This window comes from Rhipicephalus sanguineus, chromosome 5 (genome assembly GCF_013339695.2).
Source record: "Rhipicephalus sanguineus isolate Rsan-2018 chromosome 5, BIME_Rsan_1.4, whole genome shotgun sequence".
In the NCBI taxonomy this organism is placed as follows: domain Eukaryota; kingdom Metazoa; phylum Arthropoda; class Arachnida; order Ixodida; family Ixodidae; genus Rhipicephalus; species Rhipicephalus sanguineus.
Window position 1 is genome coordinate 122,043,302 of NC_051180.1, and position 25,306 is coordinate 122,068,607.

Below are 25,306 nucleotides of genomic sequence, written 5' to 3' on the forward strand. Positions count from 1 at the left end.
TGGGCTCCTTGGCAACCATATAAGTGCACTTGCGATGGAACCCATACGCTATAAATCATTGTAATGTTTGAGAAGTAGGGCAGCTGGCACTGGGCCATTTTTCGTCATTCTACGAAGAGCCGTGGTACCTGCTAAACGCATGCAAGACATTATGCGCACTTTGTTGACGCTGTGCCTGACGACGATGAAGAATTATGGCAGAGTCCTTTGTAATGGGTTGGAAGCATTCAACAACCTACTCATTGCGCAATTAGAATTGTGTGACGCCTGGTTACAGAATTCGCGTTGTGTGATGCGTTGCGCGACGCTTGGTGCTTATTTTACTCTCTACCACGCTATATTGCATATGCTAATGTGGTTCCTTCCCGACATGAAGTCTGTATAGGACCTTTTTGCATAGCAGTTCCAAGCATCGCAATGGCTCAGAGGTTGAATACTGGGCTCCCACGCAGAGGGCCCAGGTTCGAACCTCGTTCCATCCTGGAGTTTTTTTCTTATTTCGTTTTTTTCTTATTTCGAGCGATACTGGTTACGGACACCGGCGGCGGCGGCGGCGGCGGAAAACTACGGCGCCAAAAACGGCCGGTGAAATGATCTCATAACAGCTTTCGCTGTAAAATAATTCTCACAACACTTCTGATCGTGAACATTTTCTGTGTATATATCTTATTTCACATAAGTAGAAGCTAAACAATTTATAATTGTAGTTTGGAAATTTCTGGCAACCGCAACCTTAGACCGAATTGCAAGGGCAAAACAAATATTCCTCGTTTATCACATATTGCTTACGCTTCACCATATATACTTCAGAAAGAACATGTGTGCACTATTCCCTTGGATTGAAGAGTTAATTTTGAACCATTAGTTTGCACAGGCTAATTGAAAGAGGAATACCGTATTTCTCGGTAGCAAATGTAAACATTAAACAAGATCAGTCAGGAGTGAAGGGGCCGCACATCCAACACTATGTGAACCACTGTTTTTCACACCAGGGTCAATAAAGGACGTCTGAAAAGAACCGCCGGTACATGCAACAATCGAGGAAGCAAACAAATGCGCACATGAACAAAAGGACGAAAACGAGGAAATGCAATAAAATTGTAAAAAAAAAGAGAAGGAGTAGGAATGAACTTTATTGAAAGAAACCGGCAAGTTTAGGTGGCCGGGCATAGGCCTCCCATGTGGGGACGTCAAGGGCTTGCCTCGACGCCGCCTCGCGGGCGTACTGGGTTACCCAATAGAAACCGCAGTTTTAAGACAGAGACGGGGCCGTTGGGCGTGCGTGCCTGTTTGCGGCTTTGCTATCAGGGATAGGGTAGTGGCGGGTGAGAGCTCCGGTATCGGTGTCAGACGCAACAGTCCCGAAATGAGTGCAAGCTCGAGCTACAACTGCTACTTCCTTTCAGGTTACGCGCATACATCGCTAGTGCAAATAGCTCTTGTGCTAATAGCAACTATCGATCACAATAAAAAGGAGGAGGCATTGCAAGTGCAAGTGCGAAATGGGGGGGCAAAATTAGACGAGAATCCAAAGCCCGCACTCCTCATCCAATACCCCGAAGCCGTGTCGTATTTGCAGCCAGCCATACACTTCCTTTAATTTTTTCCCCTCTGATGCCTCATCCGAACCGCACCACCGAGCATCGCAACTTTCTTTCACTCCTTCTTTGTCACAGAAGAATGTTGTGTTGTCTCGTCGCCGGAGCAATTCTTGTAGCTTTTCCTTTTCACTCACTTCGTGCTGATCCGCCGTTGATCTTCCTTAGTTGTGCACATTGCCCTCTGGTATAGGCGTCTCCCTTTATGCGCATACCCCTACAGGTGCCTCCTTTCAGAGCTGCTCCTGTTTTGTGCCCCATACGTCCCGCCCGCGTTCTTCCTGCTAGTCTCCCGAGACGACGTCCCGGGGACAGTGTGGCGTGAGTGCTCTTCACCGAATGGGAACACCAGCGTGCAGATAAAATAGTTGCTCTGACGCTGATTGCCTCTGCCACACTAGCCTATATCGCCGAGAAAAAAATGTGACGAAAGAATGAAAAGGACTCGGCTGTGGGAAGCCCCGTTTCAGTCCCGTCAATGGTCCGAGCCTTGAAAAAACATAAATTACGCTAGCCATTTTGATAGCTAAGAGGCTTAGTAGACATACGTTTTCTAAAATAGCTGCAAGAATATTGCAGAGGTCTGGATATGATGAATATAAATAACTACCAGACAAAGCACTGTTGTGGTTATTATGTACAACAGCTGCCTTAAAATTATTGAGGGAGCACACGCACAGCATGTTTCATTGACGTAAGTGCTTATGTGCATCATGCGTGTCAAGAGAGAAAGAAACATAGAGAGAGAGAGAGAGGAGACGAGAGAGAGAGAGAGATATAAATAAATAGAAAAAGAGAAATAAAGCTAGAAAGAGGGAGAAAGAGAAATACATAAATAGAGAGAGATAGAAAGAAATAGAAATATAAATAAAGAAATAAATGAAAAAAATAGCAACATAGAAGAGATGCAAGAAACAAAGTGAAAGAGAAGAGAAGAAAGCAAGACGAAAATAAAGAGAAACAAGGAAGGACTCTCCGCTGCGTTCCTCCTTCAGGCTTGGCACCATTGGTGCGAAGCTGCGATCATTCTTTTTATTTCCTCTTTTCTGCGCCAATAGTCATGACGTCGTACAAGTTGACCCCCATAGCAGCGTGGCTTGCGGTATTAGCATTATTTTATCTCGTGGAATACGCCATGGCATATCTTAACGGACGCTTAATGTTATACCAACAAATGCTATCCTCATCTGCGCAGTTGATGGGTAGGCATTTGGGCTGGTCGGGTCATGATTATATGCAGGAAACAGACCTCTAACACGAGATGAAGAAAAAGAACAAGAATCACTGCGCTGTGTTCGTCCCGTCTTATAGCGCTGTTTCATGCATATTGTCCGCACAGTTGCATGTAGTCAGAAGTTCTTCTTTTCTTATTGGCAATTCCATCGTGGAAGCTCTGCAACCGATAGTACTGTAGGTATTTCATATTGTTATCATAATATGCTGCCATATAAAGCAACAGATTAAATAATTTTTGTATACTTCTCAGTTATTATACCTGAAAGATACAACTGAGAAAGGAGGTAATAATGACCTCCTACCAACCAACGCTCCAGCTTGTAACTGTAATGTGTCTCGAACCTGATTTTGAGCTGGCGGAAATAAACGGCAAGAGCGATGCACTGTAAACGAAATAAGGTAGACTTTGCCACTGAACCTTGATTCACCGATGCTGCTATTTCACGTGAAGTAACGTCCTACCCTTCTTGCCACAGAATCCAATAGGCCATCATCGCAGACGAGAGAAAAGGAGCGTTCCTTCTTTTTTTTTGCAAGGAAACTTTTTCATAAGATATTGCATTAGCTCAAGCACGCAGATAAGGAGGGCTTGAAGAAATTAGAAAAAAAAAGCTGACTATAATGCACTTTATTATTGCGATTGAAGCATCGCTCTCACGACGTACATTTACTTGTGAACCACTTGGAGGTTGCGCTCGGGGAAGGATTTCTGTCACTCTTCAGTTTATCTTTCTTTCTTTTTCTTTGTTTCGACACGCTCTCTCTACCAATATTTAGCCTTCCTCCTGTCAGTCTATATTCCAGTATGGTCGGCTGTCTTTTCTTTTTCCTTTCAGCGTAAATTTATTCATTTTTACTCCATCGACGAAGAAGAAGGCGACAAACATAGCGTCTTTGTTCTGTGTTACTATAGTTTTCCTGTAAGGCATCTCTTCTTCGGTTGAGTCCCTGGACTTTGTGTCTTTTATCGCGGAGGAAGTGCCATCCACAACAGGCGCCGCTAGTTCTTCCTAATCTACGCCGACCTCTTTTTTTAAATGCGAAGTATTTCTTAGCGAACCAGAAGCACTTTACCCTTTCTATATACGTATCAATCTATCTAACCACCTACGTGTGGGCGCTCTCGTGGTCGCCTCCTATACTTAACACATACCAAAATGTGCATGGGGTGGCATTAGTGCGTGGTCAACACGATGAACAGGCATTTACACAAATAGCGTGAGATACATGTCGCGTACATTATGACACCTTTACCTTCAATCACCTGTGGCACATACTCGTTTACCACGGGCCATGCAATGCGGCTATGAGCCACTGGTGATTCACTGTTTGTATCAACCCAGGAACGGCGATAAGGTACTTTCAAAAATCTTTACGCGACAGCATTATGGAGCTTGTGTCGCAGAAAATGCGGGGCAGGCGTCGGAAGCGTTGTCGGTGAGGGAAAAGACAGCTAGACGAAAAGATTGAAAATAATGGTTAGAGCCGACATTGAACCCTGGCATTCCGCGTGGCCGTCAAGTATTCATTCTTAGAGCTATGCCGGTGCTTGAAAGTGCTTGCGAATAAGTCCCTATAATGGCGTCATATCGCGGCAACGTCCACTGTGGTTGCAGTGTTTGTTATCGCCGTTTATAACAATGTAATAAACATAGCATGTTAACTCCTATCACTCGCCAAGCTATGGTCAACCATTGCTCAACCCGGATCAATACGGCAAGAACCGCTTCTTATATATGCACATCATCGCAACGTAGCGTGCTGCTCATTTCGACAAAACTGACATCTGTGCTCTTATATGCGAGTACCGACGTCGGCCCTTTGGGTGTCAGTGTAGTCGACGCACCTGGTAAGCCAACGATCAATCACGTAGCCAGGGGGGGTTCGTAGAACTCCCCCCCCACACACACACACATCACATTCTTGGTTCATCAAACTAGTACTTTCCACAAAATGGGTTCTTTCTTCAATAGTCAAGGCCTTCAGAAAGTGCCCCCTCCCCCTCCCACGCCCCGAAAAAAATTCCTCGCTAAGGACCAGCCCACGAAATACCCATAACTACTCAAAATGCACAAAGAAGTCGGTCCACCTCTCAACGCTTTACTCAAACCAATAAAGGAACTTCGGTATAAGCCGCTACTCGCCTACTGCGCCGCATGACATCGACTCCTAGTATGAGTGGGATCTGCCAATTTTTTATACTCGCCAATCTCTGCTTGGATAGTTCTCTTCGTGCGCAGTTTTCAATTAGCCCTTAAGGAGAAGTGCGTACTTCACATAATAACCCTCTTTTTCTCTTGATCTTTTCAGCCCGTTTCCTACTGTCACTTATTTGCTTCTGCCTTTACGAAACTCTAATGCAGAACATTCCCCCTTGAACACGACTCTGGAAAACTACGTGCTCCATGCCAGACCTTAAGGCCTCATGCAGCTGAAGTTCACAATTTTCATCATTTTTTAATCTTCCACACCACGGTGTCCTTAACGCACTTAAGCCAGGGAACAAAAGCGTTAGTCAAATCAATAGCCATAGGGTTGCGTGTTCAGCCGCACAAGCCATAAGCCTGCAGAGAGAGAGAGAACAACTTTATGAGAGAGAGAACAACTGTAAGAGAGAGAGAACAACTTTATGAAAATGCCTGGAGAGATGATGAGGCTCCCTCCACGCAGGGAGGACGAGCTTTCATCGCGACGCGGCCGTTACGTTAGTCTCGTGCGTTGTGTTCCTCGAGTCCTTGCATCCGAGCTACTTCCGAGTGCGACGTCATTAACTTAATATTGATTATTGGGGAAAATAACTGTTTTTCCATTCTCATAAAAAAACCTTCCCTTGCTTCCCTTCTGGCTTTACAGCAACGCCTAGTAGGTTACAGACTATGAATAAAAACTCGCAGGATTCCTCACGCATTTGACTCAGATGACTAGAAAGCGAAAGCGATCTTTTTGTTTTCAGTAGATGGTATGGATCTTCGTGCCCCCTATAGGCTTCTGCACCTCATAAGGTAATATCATCGCATGACGATGCCTTTTCTCTATCACTCGTGTTAACGCCGACGCCGGTCTCTCGCGAATTATCGTCAGGTCTCGCCAAATCTCGAAGGTGCCGACGCCGACTGCGATGATCAACTTTCGCGTTTGGTGAGGCCTCTAAGGCTTTCGCTTTAGTAAAAGACCCACCTACAGCAACCACTCTTCTACGCGAAAAACTTTATTCCACAAGTAACCGGTTGTACATAAAGACAAGTACAACAAACAACACACAAACACAATGCGTACGTTTCACAGTTATACACCAATTCATTGTAAAATGGCGCTGCTTATTTGTGCTCATACACGTTTAAAAGGCATCACAAGCAGGAGCAGGTTTGTTCGCTTGCTCAAAATTATCGCATTGCACACACAAGTGGGGCCGGACTGTACGAGACTACGGGGAACTCCAGCTGTCCATTCCTCAGTTGAAAGAAACGCGTGTGACATCTGCGTAGAAAAGGTTCCTTATTTGGCGAGCTACTTTCGGTGTAGAATTCCAAATAATGAAATAATTATGGGCGCGTCCTTCCATGGCGTGCAACGTGATTGTATTTTAACCTGCCGATCACGTTTATGTTGCTAGTTTTAGTTGAAAAAGCGGACCATCCGAACCAATACGTTAAACTACGCTGATATCAACACAAAGCGAAATATAATATATTGCACTGAAACTACCACGTTGTGTTTTTCCAAATTACTTACTATTTACATTAGCATCAAGAAAGTGCTTGTGCTACGAACGAAAACTAGCCGGTATGACTCTCTTGAGTGGTAAAATATAGGCGAACCGAAGATTTGTGGGCGGAGCTTGCATTTATTCCTAAGTTTTGTGTTTCTTCAACCACGAAGTTTTCTTTGCAAGAAACCCTTCGATGATTTTCTCTGCAGCTTCCTGCCAAAAACGGGCATATGGCATTTTTTTCTGCCGTGAGATTTTCGAGGATGACTTTAACATCAGACAGTGTTCCTCAAAACAGTGTTATTGCAGGGAACGTAGTATTAGGGAAACATAGGCTACTTCTTTTCAAAATGTGCACTCTTGTATGCAGGGAGACCAACGGTACATCTTCTTCTAATTTCGTATTCAGACAGAGTCCAGAAGTTTGAAATGCTTTCTTGTTTCTGTACTCTTCCGCTTGTTTTTTGCTCTATGCCGTATTTCTGCTTCCAGCCTTGCATCTTTCTAACACGAAAAAAATATCTGCTCTTTACGATTTTTCGTCTCTTTTTAGTGTGTTCAAATACTAAGCGCGACTTTCTTTTTTTATTCCTTACAGCGCGCACTTTCTTATACAGACGATACGCAAGATTGCTGGAGCGTGCAACTCTGAAATTCAAGACGGTACCACTGTCTTGACAGGCAAGATTCAATTATTTCTCGTGTTCAGTCAGGCGTCTGAAACTGATCTGGGACAAACAAAGCCTGAGATTTCAGAAACAAGCCTATGACTTGGCCGAGAAGGCGTTTGTCCCAAAGCTGCATTTCATTTGTTGTTGTTGCGGCAAATGTTGACATATTCCTTTGCGCATCTCTTGAATGTCTCCTTACAAACACTACACGCGACTAGGAAAACAGACAAACAAATTGTAGCGAAAAGGAGCGTGCTGTTTTTGCCGTGCCTGCACGCGAATTTCGGGATGGCAGCGCATGAGCACAATCTACAATGTTTCGATAATAATTTTGGGCACTAGATCCCACCATGAAAACTACGATTTATTATATTATTTGCTGTATAGGCGGCTTTGCCCCATGCCACATTTTGTGATGAAATGTGTGAGTGAGAGATTAGTAAATATTTCGTTAGTACGACGAAAGGATTTTCAATTCCAAATAATTCTGGGCATTTTTGAGCAAAACTACGTTTTTGGGATATTTGGAAGGAAGTTTTTTTTTATACTCTCGTGCGTATGAACTGCAAAAAAAGCATAAATAATCACCCTGTGTGATAAGATTCTTGTTTAAATACCTTTAAACTAGTGTTGTAAGGCACGCTGCCATTTGTGTTGCGCTGAAACAAGCATCGTTTTAAAAGCGTTTCCGTGAAGTCCCCGGACTGCCTTAGATTGCTCTTATTCGTGAATAATTTACGTAACAATGTTCATTTTCCACGACAGCGCTCACTGACGCAAAAAAAAGTGGACGCTTCTCTTAACAGGCGCAGTGTTATATATCGCTTATTAGCCTCGAAATTTAGCTGGAACGGAAAAATGTACAATATTTTTTTACTTGGGAAACCGCACGCGAACGTGTTTAAATGAACATATATCTCTAGGAGTTACGTAGCAGCAGGCTACGAAGGAGCATCACCTGCCTTTCTCATATAGAAGTTTTGCAAACTCAAACAAATATTTCAAATATATGTGAAGGGTCGTTTTCTTAGAATGTTTGTTGAGTGCTATGAAACCAAACCGTAATCGTAAAATTGTATGTATTTTCATGCTGGGTAATGTATTACTCCGACTGAACACTGACTCAGTTCACATTTTGATATTGATTGCCTTTACGGAGCTTCAATTTTTCGTCTTTCCTAACATCAGCCAAGAACTGAAAAGCTCAGCTGGTTACGCTGGTCCATCGCCTAAAATATCCAGTTGGCTGTAACACTTCACTCCTGTATATGCTCCAGCTGTGCAATAATAGCCAATGATTTGGGAAGCCAGGTGTCGAATGCCGTTTCCAAACACGAAAGACATAGGCGCATGTCAAATTTGCTTTTTGCTGTTACGCAACAACGTTCGGTAGAAGAAGAAAGAACGAAAGAAAGAAAGAAAGAAAGAAAGAAAGAAAGAAAGAAAGAAAGAAAGAAAGAACGAAAGAAAGAAAGAAAGAAAGAAAGAAAGAAGGAAAGAAAGAAAGAAGGAAGGAAGGTGTGCCAAAGGTAATGACTCAACGCAAGGCGAAAAAAATACGAGGTACAAAAGGCAGCGTCACTTGCAACTGGGTTTATTTGAAGAAAACGTCCTTTTTATAGAGGGCTTGCAGCGACCTCGCTGAAACAGCCACGTTGGAGCACCAACATGGTGGAACGCGAACTTAGTGATGTCCCGTTAGTGTTATCAGTACATCAGTACATCACATGCCGGTTCTTTCGTTCCATAAACAGAGACCAAATAACGTTCCTGCGACGTCCTTATCACGCAAAACCAGGGCAATCGTCTCGAGATTATACTGCCTTGAAGCCATCTAAGCCGCCATGTTGGAGCCATGTTCTGTGTCCTTGACGTCACGTGTAAACTATCAATACAGTGCAGCCAGGTGCGCTGTTACATTGGCGCGTGTGCATCACATTGGCGCATATATGTGTGCATGAAAGAAAGAAGAACAAAACAAGAAAGAAAGACACAAAGAAAGAAACAAAGCAAGAAGCAAATAACTAAACAAACAAACAGACAAACAAAATGTGGTCGGTCCTTTTTTGCAGAAATGCATCGAAACTTTAGTCACTAACTGCATCCTGACGACATCATGAGTTCCTGCAAAGGACGCGTCGCTTTTCGGGCTTGCCGGGCGTGGGTCGCCTGAAAGAATTTTTTCTTACCTTTCCTAAAGATTTCTAATTTTAGCACTTGCATTCTCACAGGTGTTAGTTATGTGTTCTCACAAGTTTTAGTCACATTTACTGCAGACATGACTGAATAGCGCAAAAAAACCACAGAAAAGGTAGAGACGATGGACAGGACGTCCTTGTTTGTGTTTTTCTTTTTTTTGCGGTATTCAGAGATGCCTGCAGTTAATACGCACCAACTAGCCCAACTCACGTCTCTAATTAGTTACATTTAGTTTTGAGCACTGGTGTTCTCATCTCACAACTGGATGCTTAGGGATTATCTGCAACGTTTTATTGTGTCATATGCAACAAAAAACCAAAACTAGTTACCCCCCAAATGAAAGCTGTACAAACTGCGGAGCGTTGATTTGCCTGCGTTTTGCTTGTGTTTATCTTGTGTTTATCTACTCTTTTCTCTTATTTTATGTTCTTTTCTTGTGTTTATCGGATCTTGCTTGCTCTTTTCTGTTCTTCTTTTCTCATTATGTGATATTTTATATCGTTTTCAGTTCTTTTCTTGTTCTTTTCTCTTCTTTTCTTGATTTACTTTGCGATGATCTAATTTCTGCCCCATGGTCTCTTTTCTACTGCTTTTCTACTGTTATCTCCTGCCTACGTTGTGCGTCTAACTGCCGGCGCTGTCGTGTTTTGAGACGCTTCGCTGGCTCAGACCGACGAATTAGCCCTTCGGCGACGCTGGCGTTACAAGAAAGCAAGCGCTGGCGTTCCAAAGGTGCAGCCTGCTCGGCTTATATGTATCAAACGTGGGACCTGCGTGACGCCAACTCGAGACATGAGACTGCGTGACAACAACGCGAGACATGAGATGACGACCACACGCAGTTAACATTTTACCAACCGCCTGTGACAGCATATGGATGATGTTTCAGCTCTGAGCGTAAGTTTGTGGGCTATATTTACCATCGTTGTTCTCACAATATCCTGGGAATATAGTACAACATGTAGGAGTAAAAATGGAATACTTCTTCTGCGCATTAAAGAATGCGAGGTCTCTACAGCCCCTGCTATCAGTAACTTCTTTTAAGAGAAGCACGAGCACACATCATCACTACAATTCTTAGTCCATCTACTGTGTCTGACGCGTTAATTCTTTCAACTCGTGCGATCGCGTATTCAACAAGTTACAAAGAGCCGTGACGTTCCTTCTTTGTTGTACGCCTCGTGTGTACACTGGCATTTTAAGTCATGATCTTTTGGCATATATTGGGCGACAGAAAAAAAATCACCAATGATTACAATACCGCGTAATGCGAATTCTGAGAGCAGCGGTTTGGGTGTCTTGATCTTGCGATTAGTTAAGGCGCGACTGCCTCACTAAACGGGAGACCACGGAAGGCAGCGCATGGGCGCGTTCCACAACAACCGCCGCGGACAGCCCTCCGTTCATGCAGCGATTAATTTCCATATATGGTGTCGGGGGACGCTTTCACCACATATCTTAGTGATGACGTCATCGGCGACCGCACGACGGCACGCACTACTGTGGCGCCGCGGAACCTCTCGTCTCGCCATTGTCGTTCCTTCCTCCTCGAGCTCTCCTCGCTATCGCCGTCGTTCATCCTGCTCTGTGCTGCGCGTTCGCTCTCTTTCGTCCTCGTTCGCTCTGCCGGTTACGACGACGACGACGCCACGCAACGCAGGGACGGGTGCCTAAAAGCTGCGCTCTAAAAGCACGCCAAATGAATAAGTAGCACAGAGTAGCCATCTATGCTTTGGGAGTTTAAAAAGCTGCGAACCTTGACAAGAAACATGAAAAGAGTGAGACGCTTTCCGACATCCGCGATCGCGGGTGTCTGAAGGAAGAATGTTTCGCCTTTTAGTGCGGCAATTTTACCATTCCTTGCATTTTTATTCAGATAAACTTTGCTTCCTTTAGTACCCAAAGACAACATTCCAGAAAATAACTAAAAATATATTAGATATCCGCAGGCATTTTCTTTCACGGAAGCCCATGAGTAAAATTGTCTAACCATGTAGATCCCGATCAGCGCCTGCTGGTTTTTTTTTCTGTTTGTTTTTCACTTTCCTCTTAGGACTTCCGAAAAACTGCTATTATTCGTGCAACAGAGGCTTCCAAATAGTATCCGAGTGGGGATAGGATGGGTTTTTAATTATATTTATTGCGTTATAGTTTATTAAAGTGTTTTAGTTATGTTTACAAACGTCATGTAATGCGGAACCAGATTAGCTGTAGAGCAGTGGTGCGGCTTGCTTTCATTCTCGTCTTGATTTTTTTTATTGCTAGAAGTGCAACTAAAAATAATGCAACACCTTGAAACGCAAAGAATAACTTCATTTTTAGCAGCATCGGAAGCTTTTTTTCAAAAACTCGGAAATATTATTTTCTCTTTCAAACATGTACCGCAGCTTGTCGTAAGAGGCGACGTTCGCTGAAGTTGAATATGATTTTCACGGCAAAAAGTAGTCAAGTTTTACTCTAGCAGTTGTGCACTTCTAGTCGGCGTAGTTTGTGCTTGGCTAGTTAAAATATTACTAAAAATAGATCAAGAAGTCATAGAGGTAGTGCGGAAAAAGAAACCTTAAATAAAGCGCGCTTTTAGAAGTCGACAAGATCCATGAAGTTATATTTTCGAGCATAAATATTATCTGCTTCAAATGAGCAGGGCATCAGCGACAATCTAATCTAGACGGAGCCCCTTATTTTGCGGCGCTGATGGGTAAGCACGCCATAGCGCGTATTATTACCGGTTACATTGCTTTGTGCATACAAATAAAATACTTACCCAGTTCTACCCAGTGTTGAATCTGCAGAAACAGCGGAACTGCGATTTTCCTGTGCTTCCCTTGTCATTTTCTGTGATGTTTTGTGAGTTTGTGTGTTTGTCTGTGCTTGCGTCATTTGTAGAGCAGGGATGCGCAAAAGAAGACGTGTGGCAGCCCCTACCACACCCGCCCCTGCTACAGTGACTCTGGGTACTATTCACGCTCGAGCCGCACTTCCTAGTTTCACTGTGCGGTTGCAGATTCCTGCACGACGAAGGCAGTTACGCTATCTGTGGGTGTATCTCGGAACCGGAGAGTGAGGACCGTGGACACTCATCTGTCATGTGGCCCAGCCCTACATCAACTCCTCTGTTAAAGTGCGGTGGTTGATATTGTGATAATTTTCTCTGAGTGGTTTCAGATATTGATTTACTAAAGTGATATATTTCACATTGACATATCTATAACATTTTGTCTCGTTGCAGTGCCCAAAATTATTCGAGGAAAAAGGGAGGAGTAATCACGGGGCTCAAATCACCCTAATGTTACTCTAAATAGACTGAGTTAACCCAAATAGGAGTTGCCATGCAGCCCACTGGGCCATGAATCCATGCCCAAACAGAAAGCGCCGATGTATTTGTGCTATGTTAACTGTCAACAATACTTTTTATGGCATCATGCCACGTGTGCATAAAGTATAACATTTTGGAAACTCAAACTCCGCTAAAACCTTCAGTGATCAATAAAACACAGAGGTTAATTAGCGGTTCCAGAGTTAGACTTATGTAGGGTCGGTTTAACAACTTGGTCTCCGTCGCTGAACACAGGGATTGACACGCTTTACATTGTACTAAATTTATTAAAGTGAATGAGTATGCCTCTGCGAAACTAAAATGTGTCCGTCTTATGTGCGCAAAATTGCATGGCACGCATCTGCCACAGAAATTGAACAAATCCCACTGCTCACGACTTACCCACAAAAAGGAAGAAGGGGACACATGGGCGCCAAAAAAAGTTTCCTCGACATACATACCTCTAATTGAAAAAGATATTAATGAACCGTCAGGATTGCTCCGGCGATAAAACCTGGGGCCACACGTTTCAGCTTGGGCAGTGATATTATTTTGATTCAAGGAAAACTCTTTCAGATTGTCGCTGATATGAGTCCTCATTTTTTTTTAAATAATAGAATCGTCTCGGTTGTATGATTAACGCGTTTGTGACATTTGTTATTTCTTTGAGTTTATCACAATGGTGGCCTGTTTGAATTCAATCATAAATATGTCGATACTTTTTGCCAACGCCGAAACAGCGTCGTAATAAGAAATTTAATAAACATACTTTATTACTTTGTGGCGTAATTGAAGGCTATCGTATGGTGCCAGGTAATTCTAAGATATTGGTCTAGCCCTTTCAGCCCAGGATTTTTATTTTGGCCGGAGACATTTTTTGTCCGTGTTTTCCTAACAGCTAGGACTCCAGAAGACCAAAAACGGAAAATTGAGCCAGCGGTGCAAATATTTATGGATTAATTATCATGAAAGCAAATTAGGTCATCAGGGCTGGGTGGCTGTGAAATTAGGAAAATGGCTTCTTTGTTTCTGCTGCTCAGTAGAGTACACGAAATGTGAACCACGTCTCATTTTTCAGTTTGATACTCCTTTAAACAGCTTCTGTACGACGTCCCGAAAACGGCGCTTAGCCGCCTCACCTGACCCGCCTCGACATCACCCATGACTTCGGTCAAGCTTTTTCTTCTTTGTGGCTCCCAGCTCCACAAATATGTCGCAACTTTGATGTCAATCACAGTGGGGTTCATTGAAGAAGTATTTCCCCAAGGATGAGCAGTTTTGGCTTCATTTCCGAGGTGCTAGGGGAACTTTTGTGCGGTGTCGTCAATTGACGACACCAGGGCCGAAAGGGCAAGAATACATACAAAGCTTCTGCCACGAAATAAATTTCACATTTCAGATAGGGCTTTTCACAAATTACGCCATACCGTTTTACGTACAGCGTTTCCACAGCCTACCGATATACTGACACCACTGCCATTTCGGTTCTTAGTCTATACCAAAACGTATCTTACTCTCAGTGGCACATACCTGGCAATTAAGGAGTAATTATTTCTTCGCTAACAGTTTTGTATTCAATAGAATTTTACTATTGTTGTGGGAATGATGTCGAGGTGGGTAAAGCCCCTTTCTTGGGACTACGACTCGGGCACACGCCAACATCCATGTGCAGTGAAGCCAACTTGTGCCATAAAACAACGTGATTCGTAGACGGCTGTGGTTATTAAAGTTGTTTAGCTTTTTCATAACGGCGCACAAGTTCATTCAGATATTCCGATGATGACTCTCTGGGATTAAGACCGGCTGTATAAAAAAGCTTTCCATTGATGGAGGGAGAACTTTTATGGAGGGAGCCAGCCGCCTTAATTCCGCAATGCAGAGAGGCTGAGGCCCACACTAATTGAACATTGATCCAACCTGTTAGGTTTCCTCTCTGAACACAGGTTCATTCTTTCTTCGTTCTTTTCGGTGCCAGGAGAAGCAGAGTTAAAGTAGAAAATTATCGGGCAAGAAAAAAACAACTTAAATGTGCCGACCTACACGGCTACTTTTAACTCGATTAATAGTGATTCAGTAAGAAACTTCGCACACAAGTGAGAAAAGGAAGAGAGTGAGATAAACATAGAGAAAAGAGGATAACTTGATGAGGAGAATGCTGCACAGAATGCTAAAGTGAAAGTGTGGGAGCTATCGCTGCATTAGCCGTAACACAGGCGGCAAGTCGATAAGCTCGCCACTCCAATTTTCAGCAAGAGCTAATTACAGCGAATGAGGGCTGCGCAGGTATCTCGAAGCTAGACTTGTCGGCCGACGGACCCGTATTCGCTGTGCTATGCTTTGCTCGACTTAGTGCAAACTGCCCGACATTTTTAAAAGTGTTTGCTGCGTAAAAAAACCTAATGTCAATCCCGGCTCTTGCAACATCTTATCAACGTCATTCGGTATTTATGGATTTCTTGTTTCACAATGAGCGTAGACGCACAGACTCTGCAGAAAATGGGTCTTCACTGACCTGCTAACAATGTAAATATTTCATTTCGGAGCGAAAGGGTAGTCGGAACCTCTCCCTGGCACTTGAAGCATTTCTTTAAGCACTTTACTGAAGAGAAAACGTTTTGACCATCTAAATCAGTTCAATATCATTTCGTTTATTATAACTGTGCATTCACAAGCAGTTTTTCATAAGTGAAGTAGAATGAATATACGTGACACAGGAATGCTTTTCAAACTGTAGAAGGGGCAGCAAAGAGATGCGGTTCTCAAAGATCCAAAAGAGCGTCTTCGCTGGAACGCGTGCATAGAAGTCAAGAAACACGACGACAACTGTTCAACTTATGTTATATCCTCGCATTCAATGGTTCGCGCTGCGTGTTTTCTATAGGCAGGCATGTTGAAACTACACAGGAATGAATCTCGGGGACAACAGGTCAGACGGAAAATCAATTTTCCGAGAACATTCATTTCCGTTTGCTCGTGATGCAGAAATTTGGCCACGTGGACGGAAATCGTTCATTAACAAAAATCGACTGTGGCCAGGGAGGAGCGGCCGCAGACCGTTTGTTTTCCATACCATACCGCGTGTAGCCCATTGACAAAGCACCTCCGCAGCAAACCACTGCTAACATTTCTGTGCTAACCAGGACAGCTTGGACTCCACATTTGCATGCAAAAGAACAAACTTTTCATCATTGTTTCATGCCTTTGTCGGAGGTGCTTCTCGAATTCCTACCGCATTTACAAATTTCGAGGTACCTCAAGGCGTCGTAAACAACTGCCGCACAATTTCCTTCAGATTCTAATATTTACACCGCAAACGTAACCATTTCCACCTGTCGGGGTGCTTCATTCGCAGTCCGTGTACTAGCAGCGTTCCTAACTCCACGAAGAAGGGCCTTCAGGTCATCTCCATCGACAACTCGATTGTGGGACCCGCCCTTGGCGAGAACGCACATGTAAATCGCGGCGGCTTGAAACCACTGTCGACAAAGGGTGCAGGTGTTACAGACACATCTAGAGTGCTGTTGACAGAATAGCAAGGCCAGCTAGAAAACATGCATGGCACTCTGCCTCTCGCCTTGGAGTTACCAGAACTCTACAACCAACCGTGGGAGATCTCAGAGCTTTCGTTTCGTTTGTTGCGTTTATTTCTTGCTCAATTTCGTTTATTTATTGATGGCTCTAAAATTTCCTCTGTACCTGTTCCACTAACCTTCATTGTTGCTGCAGTGCGTAATTCAATTTCTAGCTCTACGACATTGCACGCTTAGAGATTAAATTTTTATTGATTTTAAATGTTGTCATGTTTGCGAATTTACTGTGAAGCGTGACTAGCATATGTAAACGTTGTTCAAACTTGGCGCATCATTAGAGCAGAATTGTTTTCTTCGAACATGCTTAATATAAGCAGGCTTACACAATCTTGGACAATTCAATCTCGCTTGCAAGGTCAAATTGTTGCTTTCACTTATACGCCTGGCTGTTTTGAGTGTCAACAGGAAAGCCAAATTTTTTGTAGCACGCAGTTCAGTGGACGTCCAAATCTACATAGAAATACAATGTGGCATGTGTGCAAATATAGAGAACAGTGAAATACGTAGTGCGCACCAGTTGCCGAGACAATATTTCCCACAGCCGACACTGAGATTAGGGCTTCCTTGCGGAACATCCACAGTGAACATATTAGCGCGCTTGGAGCAAGAAATGTGCACGTCCACTCGGGTCGCGTCTACATTTCACCAGTAACGATGCGCTGTACTCCAATTCATCCCCATGTCTTGCTTTTTTTTCCGGATGAGAGCGTAGCACGTTCGTCTCTGCCACCACCTCTGCCTCCGTGACCCTGGGACGTACAAGGCTGCCATTGTCTTACACGGTGTTTTTCGCGTCGTCCTATAGGCGAGCAGCTAAGGAAATTATTAGCAGGCACCGTCAGTTTCTGAGCAACGCTTTGGTGATGATTGCGAGACTGTGAATGACTTGGCTGAAGACGAGGACATGCCACACATGTCATATTGTCTTTCAATTGATTGCTCATCAATACTCGTATTTTATTGCTGCCTAAGCGCCTTCGTTACGACAGTAAATAACAGCCGCCAAGTGCTACCCGATGAAATGAATTGTCCACGCCTTCCGTACTCACAGTTCTATGTTGATGCACTCTACAGGCGCTGAAAACTGGCTCAAAATATTGTTACAAAGATAAACACGTGTCAAATATATGTTGCAGTAACGCTCTCGTTTGGGCTAGTTGGTGCATACTTGGAACTTAATGCATGGCTGCGCTGTGTACATCTCTTCCTTGCCCGCGTATTTTAGCGCGGCCATGCATTATGTTGCAATTATATGTTGTCCGCACACTTCCTTATAGATCACGTTACCTTCATTTGTTCATATACACCTGAGTATTTGAGCAGCTGCAAATGTTGTAATTATGACTTCTGTTTGGCCGCCGAAGTCTTGTCTGCTTTTCGGATATATGTGACCATTATTTTATGAATTGGTGAAATGTTTTATTAACATAAGTCATTTAGAAGTGCCCAGCTACAGAAAATCCCATAAATTGCGTACGCTTGGTGACAATAAAATCGCTCATCATTTTTTGTTCTTCTCGGTAATGCTCGCGGTGATTACTAAATACAGAGAATTATCCCACCCATACCGACTAAATTCAAAAATAAAGAGATGAAACTATACTTGCGAGTTTTTTTCTGATATTTACATTGTTAAGTGTGCGAGGGTGTTCAATTTCATGCGATTTTTTTTTGTCTTGCGGGAATGGTGACTGGTATAGTCAGGAAAAAGGAGGAGCGATAAAATAGCATCCTTTCTTTGTTTTAGACAAAAAAAAATTTTTCTCGTGTAATAAGCAAGCATGAAAATGACCATGGTAAAAAAATACTAGGGAGCAAAACTTATAAAAGGCTTCCGCTTTAAAAGTTCTAGCTATATTACCATTATGAGAGAGTGCGTGCTTTCTTAGGCAACAAAATATCGTGCCTAAACTTTTCAAGGGAAGGAGTTTTCACAGACATGAACACCAGCGTGAGCCTCGCAGACCAGTGGACATGTGGTACAGTCATTCGGCCTTCGTCAGTCTTGAGAATCGCCAGTCGTGCCCGCTTCCAGCTACCCCTTCCGGTGTTAATGTAGCCTGCCCATCCCAGGAGCGTCAACAGGAAGTTCTATTTGCACACGCATACAAAAGAAACCATATGGGGCGCGAAGTGCTAGCAACTCTGTGGAAATGGGTCATCGTGCCGGAGCTAAAAGAAGCGTTGCCCTTAATTTGTGTTTCTGCCTATACCTTAATTTGTGTTTCCGCGTTTCTGCCTTTATGAACCAAACAGATAGATATGGCCACCCGTTTATAAGCGTTTCTTTTTGTGTTTGTGTGTGTGTTTATCTATTTTTGTCCAAATCTTCGTCAATTTTTTTCTTTATTTTCCTATCTTTTCACCTATTTCTCTCCTCCATCTTCCTTTTCCTACCGAAAGAGTAGGCAGGAGTTGTGCCCCTCTTGGTGGCAGTTGCCAGCTTGGTCTCTCCCTCTTTTCTCTGTGTCGTTGTGTATATATGTATGCAAATCAAATAAATAAATAACTTTGTTTTCGCAAAACGCTTTATGTAAAACACAGCCTGCACAAACTGTGCCTAATTTCTTGGTTTGGATACATATTTGTGTACTTATGTTATTCTAGTGCATATCCGAATCTTTGCGCATAACTGTGTGCTATAAGCCTGGCTAACATCTCCATCATATCAATTAGATTTGTATATGTACCAGTGTCTCTCTAAGGTAAAATTCATTCTCCTGTGCGGTGCGATCAGCGGCCTGAAGCTTGTTAATTTTAAGTAATCATGAAAATTGACTGCACGCAACTGGCTCTCAAGTATAGGGTACTGTTGCAGGAGTTCTACAAGACATCCACAGGAATTCACACCGAATGTTCTATTTCGAGTATGAGCTCAGCGGCTGCTTTTGAAATCCTCGCGAAGAAGCTTACATTGAGAAGACGGTGTCACCACACAGAGTCAGCATTTTGCAAACCTCATGCAACTGATTTACGACAAGCAAATTTTACACAGGAATGTACCATGTTTAAGTACAAAATTCTTGCAGGAGGCTTGAGCTTCACCTTCAAGAGTAGAATGCGATAGCGTAATCGGGCCCCGTGAGCATCGCCCTCTCAATTGCTAGCCTAGTTTCGGTTTCCCAATGCATACTTCAACCATGAAGTAAGGCAACGAACGGCTGTGCGCGTAACATTGGCCGTTTCAGTGTCCTAGAATGGCTACTGCAAGTACATTTGTTAAGTGCCCACTAAGCCATAATTATTCCTTTTGAGAATCAGCGAAGGGGTCACTACGTGTACGTAAGGCAACACGCGAACCTTCGCAGCTGTTCAGTTTTTTTATGCTTTTGGTGATGATGATGATTAAATATTTCTGAGTGCTTTCTACTGGGTGGACCTCTTAACACCCACTAGTTTTGCAATTCACATGTTTTGACTCCTGGCGCGATTATACGCAATATTGCATGCTTTAGGGAGGCTCCTTCCACTACATGACATTCATGTAGTGTTTTTTTCCGAAGCAGTTTCAACAAATATTTTGGCTCTCTGGTAGAACACCTGCTTGCCACGCAGACGGCTTGAATTCGGTTCTCAGTCGAACCCGAAGACTTTAATTATTTATTTTATTTGCGTCTTTCTCGATTTCTTTGTCACGGACAAGATGATGATTTTTCGCTCAAAAGCAATGACACCGTCACCGACACCGACACCGTAATTTCTGCGAAACGAGTTCTTCAGCGACATCCCGTTAAAAACGTAGCTTTTTTCGATATTGCAGGCGCATGCTCTCACTACATTTTTGCATCCATTACGAAGCTTGATTTCTTTCGGACTCAACCAACAGGATAGGAGAGGGGCGGGGGGTGCGCAGCATTGAAACTTCGCCAACCCCTGATAGAGAACTGTGGGCACTCCTATGAATCAACAGTAGGATGAGGTGTCCAGACGACATGGTCCAATCTAAACACAAGAAGAGGAAATTTCCTAGTTGACGATAACGGCTTTGTGTGTGACATACCACGGTAGCCTACAGTGTCCTTATTTTAGAGCTTGCTAACTTATGGTTCGAATGTGCTAAAGTAGAAGGGCCTCTGACTAGTTTGCACTGTCACACAAACGGTTCACGAGAATGCTGTGAAAGTAGAACAGTAAGACTGATTGGGCAAGTTGGTATGTATCCATAATTAAACGTTTTAGCGCGCGCAAAAGACAAAGGCAAGAAGGATAGAGACACACGAGCGCTCGTGTATCTCTATCCTTCTTGTCCTTGTCTTTTGAGCGCGCTAAAAATGTTTTATTATGAAAGTAGAACAAGATCACACGAAAGAACACATATAACAGGCATATGAGAAAGAGAAATGGTAGCGGGGGTAGTGTTGCAGGTGAAAGCAACTGGAAAATGAGACGCGAAGAACAGAAGCACGACTGCGAGAGGAAAATGATGACACTAGACTAATGATACACATCCTGAGCAAGAAAGTGCTGGTCATCGATCGAGAAAGAAAAAACCACGAAGAAAAAAATGAAGGGAGCAGCCTAGGCGTATGGCTGAGTGTGCAAACATGTGGCTGAGGAGGTGTGATTTGCAACCGAAGAAGCAGATCTCGTAGGAGATCGATGCTGCGATGTCTGGCTCTGGCTCACGCTGCCAGAGTGATAGACTGGCGATGGCTCCTTTCTCTTCCACTCTATCTGCCTATATGAGCCCTGCCGCCTCTCTATAGCTTGTTCTTCGCTACTGTTCAGACTCGTTACAGGTGATGCGCATCACTGTAGTGGCTGGTCGGTCATTTTATAGGTAAACTGGAGCGCCGTCGCCTGCTGGTTGACGTGGTGGTTCACTTTCTTTGTTGAGGTTCAAAAGACAGTCGAATGAGATGACTAAATAATGGGCGTGCTCTATAACCAGAACATTCGCATTGAATGGTCCTCAAATATGTTACTTGCGTCGTAAAGAATCTGCGGAATTGAATGGAAACGCAGTCGCGACATCTCATGCTTGTGGTCCTAATTTCCGGCGTTAAAAGAAATTCGCTAACATGTTTCACGCGCGATTGTGTGTGCGTGTGCGCGCGTGCGTGCCTGTGTGTGTGTGGGGGTGCGGTTGTTTGTGTGCGTGTATGGGGGGGGGGGGGGAGGTGGCGAAATCTCGCTTTGTGCATTTACTGTGTTTAAGGATGAATGAATAGAAAAACTTTATGAAGGGCCTTGGGAACACGCTCTGGCATGTGCGGGCCACTCCTACGTTGGAAAGAAAGACCAACACTCTGCTTCCTCGCGTTTAAGGATTGCCTATTTTTATTTGCTCGTTGTGATTTCTGTATATACGACAATTATAACCCTGCACTGCAATGAAAAGTGGTAACCGCACTATTCTGAAAATAAGTTATTGCTCATATTACTTGTAAGCTTTAGCATTGTTCTGCAGTCACAACATCATGGCCAGCAACGCACTAATGTGTCTAAAAACGAGTGATTACATACACGCGCTATTTCCTCTCAATGTCTGCGCTCTAAGATAATGCAAGCGCTCATCTGCCATTAACAAAGCGATAAAATACAGATTTAGCTTGCGTGAGATTGAAAAACCGCTACTTACGCTAACTATCTAACGACTATAGATTCACACACTGTTATTTGACTTGAGATTGACACATTGCGGAAAATGTTGCTCATCTGGTGTCGTCTGGAGACCTGGAAGGCAAGGAAGAACCGCCGGTGCCACTGGAAGGTGATCGTCCACGTCCAGCATTTTCTGAAGCAATCTTCGCGACTGATGTGCTGCAGTGCTACTGTGGCGATATCCAAGGGAGCGGACTTGAGTTGGTCGATGTTATGTCGTGATTTAAAAATGCAATTCACGTTAATGTCGTAAGACGCATGGCGCAAACCAAAATTCTACTTATTGCCTACTGCAAGTAAGAGCAGATTACGGTAAAATAAGTTGTTTTTGAGCATATTATGCTTGGTAAGTGGTATGACATTACTTTAGTTTGCGCATTTTCGTCTGAATTCGCCATATTTCGTATAACAAACTTGGTGCCGGACTTTTTAAAAGCAGGTTCAGCTATATGTAAAGATTTGATATGTCGAACAAGTTCCGGGAACTCACCTTGTTCGTTATAACCGGGTCTGACAGCTATAAACGTGTGTCGTCGCAGAACAAAATAAAAAAAAAACATATTTTCTACATTTTTATTATCTGTGTACGTTTATCGTAAAGGATTCTATGCGTTCTACTGCAAAAAAAAAACCCTACCACAAATGTCACCGATGAAAATTTCTGATATGTGGAATCGTTGCTAGCGGCTCTCTTCACATTGAAGCGTGTGAAGCAACTGATTCACAACAGATTGGCATGTGGCCATAACATTTCGTAAAGCACTTTCTGTCAGCATGTTTTTAGATACAGATTGAAATGGTTATTAAGAGTTAACAGTTGCATATAAAAATTGTGGCCCCATATGTAGATGTTAGTGAAGCAGGCCTAAAAGATATGAGTAGTTACCATATCAGTTCTTCGGCGAAGTTATGTCTGACATAAATGTAGCACCAGTTCGTTATATTCATTTCATCTACACATGACCGGGCTTCATTGCAATTTACAAGCATGAAGTAGGCTTATGTGCTCAAATAAGACCTTTTTCGAAAGGATTACACCCTATTGATAAAAAATAATAAAGGGAAACATAGAGTGTTCCTTTAATAAAAAGCGAAACAAGGATAGCATAAAAGTAACCACCGAGTATAAAAGTGCCCTGAAACACTTCAGCATCGAGACACGGAAGAAAGCTCTTCTGGGATGAGGCCGCCGGGCACGCTTTTTATGTCCGTTTGGTGAACGCGACAGATATTACCATCTGTACTTTATTGCAAAAACCCCTTATTGCGCACTCTCAAGGCACGTTCGCTAAACGTAGCGTTTAAGTAGCACGAGGGCGCATTAGTTATACATGAGTACAGTGCTCCCACAGTCGCGATTTTCAGTTTTTCAGAAACGCAAAGGTTTTCTATGTTGTTTTTCGACGCTGAACTTATGCTATATTGAAAATGTCGCCCATTTTATTGCTCCGTTTTCTCTTATTGCAATAAACAGTGAATATAAAAGCGTGTTGCACGATGAATAAGAATCCGCAGATCCTGAGAATGGAATAAAATGGAGAGTACGTATACGAAAAATTCATATCAGCTGGGAGATTGAAAAGGTATAAAATGGTGCTTGAGAGTTAAAGCTTAGAAGTGAAAAGTTTGACGATAGGATTCTGCGTGGTTCAGTGGTGGCGTCCCGTGGTCACATGCACTTCCGGTGAGTGCATAACAGCCGAAGTTTATCGAGTAATTCTTGCAAGGTTATGTTCATCAGAGACGGCTAAGTTCGATCTCTAAGGACGTCAAAAAAAAACTCTTCGAATTTTCTGGTCACATTTTGGGCGTGTGTGAATAAATCGCAACAATACATTGACCTCGTAAACATGTCTTGCGTTATTCATGATTTTGATTTCCCGTGTAACTCAAGCAAGCAGGAGCATGTAAACGCATCAAAATAAAGTATGAATGGCGAGCCCTCAACACTGTTATTCTTTTTGTCGCTGTGGTTCTAGCTTATAAAATACTTTTCCACGTGTATTGCCCTTCTGTGCAAACCTAAGCGTGGCTTGGCTTAACACTTTCAGGCCCAGTGCTTACAGTTGGAATCATCAATTATGTAGGTCAGTGAACAAGCACGCGTTAAAGATAAAGCGTTGTTCTCTCTCAAGAACTCATATTTAGCATCTGCCCTACATATGGTGCCAACCTGGCACACAAAATAAAGTGACGTCAGATCTGAACGAACAGATTACAAAAGCGCCCGTGCTACAAAAGCGCCCAGCGCATTTCCCTGAGGCAGCTTCATCTTTAACAATGCAGAGATAGGGCACCTTTTGAGAGCTGAGCTGTTTAGCAAATCGTTCCTTGTTCACCCCGTACCAAACAACGGGTATGCGACACAGAAATTGTCTAAATTCCACTACGCACCATTGGTCTACTAAAAATGAAGAAGACAACGTTTAGCACAACAAACGGATATGTGCCACGGAAATTGTTGCGGCCTATCATAAAACTAGTGATCATCATAAATGGCTATGTGCCACAGATATTGGGTGAATCACCACCGGTCCACTAAAAAGGAAGGTGGCAACAGTTAGCACAACGCTAGGGAACGGGAAAGGCAACGGTAGCTGCGACAAGACCTCGAAGCGATGGAAGGCCTACGCCAAGGAAGACCTGCCCGAAGATGTATGAGAGGTGCGAACTCTTGGTTTCAGCGCGAGTTTCTGTCTCTGGAGTTTGGACATCCGTGTCCTGCCAATGAGTGCATGAGAGATTCAAACGCTTGGTTTCAGCGCATGTTTCTGCCTCTGGAGTTTGGGCATCCGTGTCGCGTTTGTGACCGCCTGTGGTCTAACTCGAACCTCTCTGCGCTGGCAATCAAAGTAAAAACAACCTAGCATCATCTAGCTAAAGCTTAGCAACGACCTAGCAATGACCTAGAAGCAATCTAGAAACAACCCTCATCATCAAGCTAATGCCTATATAGAAACAACCTAGAAGCAACCACATTAGTCTCCAGAATCGTCCAGTTTCTTTGTTTCGAGCCTTACGCGGCTTAATGCAAGATTAACCAATTTTTTTTTATTTCTGTGGCGAAATTTGAATTTTGGCTGCTGGGTATTAGGCTATCCCATCTAAATAACTTTTGAAGGTAATAAATTATGTAAAGATATGCAAGTAATAACAAATAATATTTTTAATAAGTCCATTAATTAGTCTTTATTGAAAAGTGTGAGCAAAGCTTCTTTTCATTTTTTACTGCCAAGATCATGCGCATCTCAAAATGTGAGCACTAGTGGCATACATAAAAAATAATTAATTTGGACTGAAAGGTTTAACCAGACGTCCGTTCATGATAAAAGTGACTGTAAGTATCTGAAAAGGCATTAGCGGAAGTATTAAAACGCATTCCT